Below are 5448 nucleotides of genomic sequence, written 5' to 3'. Positions count from 1 at the left end.
AAAATTGAGATGAGAGGGACCTTCCTATTAAATTTTAGGGCTTATATTAAATTTTTGTTTATGTTATGGGTCTACTATAGCTTAAACTATTTTATTTACAGCTACATCACTTGTTTTATTTGGGAGAGAAGCAGTACATCTCCCATAAGCAGATTATATCACATTATACTCTTTAGCCAGTTTCTTTTTAATTTATCACGTTCATTTGTTAATAATATTGCAAAATATTTTTCAGGAGCGCCTTAAGTGTTGCGATATCAGCAATATTTAGTCCTTGATGTTAATTATTATTTCCCTCTTCTTTAAACTGTAATGTTTCTTTCCACTGAAAAAGCTATTCAATAAAATAATACAAATCATCATCATATATCAGAATAAACTGTTATTATTAGCATTTTTAAATAATGACAGAAATTAGACAATTATGTGTGTTTAAAGTTACTGAACAAAATTTGAATTAAATTATTTTGTGGAAATATTTAATTTAATTTTTATAATTTATACCATTTTTCTGACTACACCTGTATATTTTCAAAAATTCTGATAGATGTCATTCTGGACATACATATCCAAGTTATTTATTGATTTTAAAAAATTAAGTTTCTTTTTAATTTATCCTGTTCTATTTTACCATTATCTGACTTTTACATGTTTAACATTACCCCCTAAAATTTCTTGAAGTAGTTGTTCCTTACGTTCCTCAATGTTCATGTAGCTGTTCAAGTTATTTTCAGGATCTGACACACTTTGGTGATCTTTCTCAATTCTGTTTTATTTATTAGACAAATTCTCTGCGAGCGGAACTTCTCCTTTTTAGTTTTACAATTTCAGATCATCAATATGCAAATGTGTTAGCTTGTTAAGACATGAAAATTGTTATTTATACTGTTTCAGTACCTAATTAATTTAACAATAAAATGAAACAAATATGTTTTATATGCTGACAGGAAACACCGGGTGGATATTATGTCGCTAATAAAACACGGATGACACTTCGGACCACCTGTTCGATCGTAGTTTTACAATCAATTATCGGTTAGTTTCGTTTACCGAAATCGTCAATTTGCGATAATTCCGATCTAATGAGAACATTAGTGGTCGAAAATGGGAAGAAAGAGCCACGCAGGCACGAAACCGCAACTGTCCGTCCTTGCGAAACATTGACCGATTATCGGAATTTGAGCAAAGGTCATTGGAAAAAATGCGCGATGGGCGATCGTCGTAAATAATAAAAATGGGTTTTGTGGAAACCGAAAACGATTAAATCCGTCGGTTTGGGGAATGTTAATTTGCGTTTAATTTGATTAGAAGACAAGTGGAAAAACAAGTGAGGATGGAGACTTCTTTGTCCGAGAAAGATTGAATCATCATCTGGACATTAATAGTCGGACGCGGCGGAGAATATATATAGTATATAAAAAAAAAACAAGTAACACAGGTACAAGAAAACATAATAATACATTTAATTATCGATAATTATCACGTATTACGTTGCGGCAACCGCCTATTTGATTATTGTATCGGTTCGACCGCAGCGGAAACCATCACAATCCATTATGGATTATGTTGTAATGGTCGTAATGGGTCCGACTACCATGCCCATTCCATTCCGAAAAACTATTGAAAAAATCCATTCGTCAGACTCTCCAACAGTGATCGATGATCAATGTCGGACCATGACACGGTCAAAATATTGAAAATATCTAATCCATTGTTCAAGACCGAATCCACTCTTCTCCACTTCTGATCTTCATAACTTTATTGCATTATTACCACTTGCCACCACTGGTGTGTGGTCTTTATCCTTTCCAAAAACTTATTTGTGCCCTTAATTGCCTTTTTTATAACAACCAAATTACATTACACGTTAGAGTTTTTTTAACGAATTTGTTCAAACTAAAATAAACAATACGCTTGTGCAACAAAAGCAAGTCATGAACATTTTTTCACTCGACTTATTGATTGGTGATCGATTTAGGTGGTCGATAAAAATCGGTTGTCAATCGTTCAACGGGGAGTCCTTGTTCGGACCACGTGTTCAAGTCAATCACCCCGAAAATCTACCGGGTGGTAGAACACATCAACTCATTTAATAATTTAATTTCGCCTCGTTTTAATTTGTATTCGGGGAATATAAACGTTAAAAAAAAACGTCTTTCCATGTCAGCAATTAGAAACAAAGGCACAGATTAATTTGTATAATTAACACCTGACCGAAAATTAAAACAAACAAAAAAAACAACACGAATTAGTTATAGTTAAAAATCTGAATTTAATCTGTAAACAAATCGCCGGTCCGGGCGTTAATTAGACGCGGCAGTTCGGAAAAATCCGTCCGGATTAATTTCGTTGACTAATCGCCGGTAATTTCGATTGATTGAAGTTAATTAACTCGGCCGTTCGGCAAGGGTCTTAATGAATTCATCATCCGGACATCGGATCGACGCGACGTACCCATTTTGCCACCGATACGGATACCTGGACCGGCGACCCGAGCGAGAGACTAATTTCGATAAAATTCTCCATCATTTATCTCTCGCACTCTCCCGATACGGCGTCAAGGAACAAAGGCCGCAGAAGTTCGTCGGTCGTGTCAGCGTGGCGAGGGAATCGGAGAGGAGCCGTTGGAAAAAGTGAAGTCTTCCTTCTTCGGTCGGCGCAATAAAACACCGACGATAGCGCAAGAACGCAATTGATTCATTGGCATTTTTTATTTTATTGGAAGTCGTCCGATTTATACCGTGCGAACGGGAATCGAGCCGTTTCTTTCGTTGCGGTGCAAATTTTAAAATTCATCCGCGGCAAAAAGCCGAACGATTAAGTCGATTGTTCACTTTCGTAACGAAAAAGGCACGATACCAGACAAGTAAATAAGATCTAGGATTTTGATGTGTGTTCGGCGCTGACGTTTTTATGTGTTTGGTGGTTTTTGATCGGGTCGAGGTGGTGACATTTTTCGGCACAACTTATCGTACGATAATCTGTGCGGTGGTGATTAAAATGAAACGGTGAAGGATAGAGAGAGAAATCTCGGTCCCGGGGATATCGTTAATTCGGACACCCAGAATTAATTGGGAAATTACGGATGCCTCGGATTTCTACCGTTTTGATGCGCGTTTACGACGCGCCATATTTCACTACCGAAACAAACCGTGTTTCTAATCTGTGATCTAGGAAACAATTTCGTTGACCGTCTTTCCACTCACATTTTTCATCGGTCCGCCATAAATAATGCACCCAGTTTCTTTTAAATTAGTCTTTATAAATTTTTTCTTACACACTAAAACGTCCAAAAACTGGCCATAATTAATGAACGATTCCTCTTTTATTGGTCCACATTTTTACACAAACAAACTTATTTGAGGGGAAAAAATGTCGACAACACTAAATTTCTTAGATTTAGATTTTCTTAGAGATTTAAGAATATTTTCAATTTGTTTTATTTTGACTAGAAATATTATTTGAATGCTAGAAAATGGCTCAAGGAAGGTTTAAATCTGGGTTGTTTGATTTAGTGATAGGCAAGTACTTGGAATACTGAAATTTAATAAATATCTAAGGTATACTGGTATTATACGTTAGTCAAAGTGTCTTCTTAGAAACACCCAGAAAAATCGAATTATGTTTTTTACTATTTATCCTATTTCTGGTTAAACCCAGTTTTAGTTAATATAACTTGGGTAACTGACCCAATATTCATCAAACTTTTATAAAAATACTTTTGTTATTATGGAAGGGCATCATCTAAGTGATAAACAAAAATTAAGAGCAATAGGGTTGATAGAGGGTGGGTCATCACAACGTGAAGTGGCTCGTCAAGAGGACACATCTGTAAATGTTATAAGCAGATTGTGGAGAAGTTGCAATGAGTATTAAGACGTAAAAGAAAGACATCAAGGCCGCAGTAGGATAACTACCCCGTGACAAGACCGCTTTTTGCTTTTCCAAGGTCGGAGACACCCGGAAGTAACAGCTCTCGAGCTAAAACAAGAACTTCTTAGGACCTACGATGTGCTTGTATCAGCTCCAACCGTTAGAAACCGTGCCTGAGAACAAGGTCTATTACAGACACGACCTTTAAGGGTACCCCGATTGCTCCATGGAAATTACGCTGCCCATTTAACTTGGGCACAATAACATAATCCTGATATTGAAGCTGTATTCTCTTTTCTGATGAGTCAAGATTTTGCTACCACGCAGATTCTGGAGAGATACGTATCTGGAAAAAACCTGGAAACTAAGTACAGCTACAACATGCTTGTGAGGTGGTGAATTTTGGAGGAAATTCATTGATGTTTTGGGGAGGAATTAATATTTGTGAAAGAACTGAGCTCTTCTTAATGGAAACCACTTGGAATGCGATATTGTGACAACATAGTTTTACTCATTTATTTTATTTAATCAATATGAACTCAAATTCAATTTTCTAGCAGGACAACAATAAGCCACATTGTGCAAGGATTGTTCCAATAGCATAATAAGCGTTTTACTTTAGCCAGCAAACTCCCTAAACTTTAATTCGATAGAAAAAGTATCAGATGCCATAAAAAGAAGACTTTTGAATGGCCAAAATCATTATGAAAAGCACCACCGGCTAATTTGGCGGTACACAGGGTGTGGTGAAATCTGGACCAAAACCTACTCGATAAACTGATATTGATGCCAAATGTAGAGTGGTCGTAAACAATCGAGGAGCTCCGTCTGGATATTAGTTTTTAATAAAAATAAATAAATATGCCATAATTATTATGAATAACATAATATTAAATATTTGGATCTTAGGTGGATGTTATTATTTTAATTTTTGAAGGGGTTGTAACATCATTTTACAATATATTTTTTAGTTTATTAGCAAAAATCACTTGTTTTTATTATTAATTCATTATATATTGACATTTATTTTTTGGTTTTATTGCAATAATTTAAAAATATTTAAAGGTGTTCCCTGATTGTGTTTATTTATAGCATTTTATTTTCTTATTTTACTATTGATTCCTTTTACTGTAATAATATAATAATAATTATTATTGTTATTGTTAGAAAAAAAAAATGAATTATTATAAATTTAATCTGAATCTACATTAAACCAAAGGCTGGAAGAAGAAGTGTTCTCATCTTACTGGGAAAAATATGGACATTATGAAGAAGTTGATTTTAAGTGTTGACTTGTCCAATATAGTGGACCTAAAATTGTTCTTCCATTTGTGAACTGTTTATGTAACTTTTCAAGCTCTTTTAACTGCTAATCTTCTTGTTCTGTTATAAATGAATGAAATAGTACTAAATGATCTTTTAGTTTCTGTCTAACAAACTGAAGCAATTAAAACTTCTATAGTAATTTCAAACAAGGAAGTGATCCTATACATCCTTCTCCATTAAAAAATTAGAGATATAAAATGAAGTTGTATTTAAAGATAATCAATATATTTTATATTTTATTAAAAAAAT

The sequence above is a fragment of the Aethina tumida genome, chromosome 4 (genome assembly GCF_024364675.1).
Source record: "Aethina tumida isolate Nest 87 chromosome 4, icAetTumi1.1, whole genome shotgun sequence".
Lineage (NCBI taxonomy): Eukaryota > Metazoa > Arthropoda > Insecta > Coleoptera > Nitidulidae > Aethina > Aethina tumida.
Note: the sequence above shows the minus strand (reverse complement) of the source record.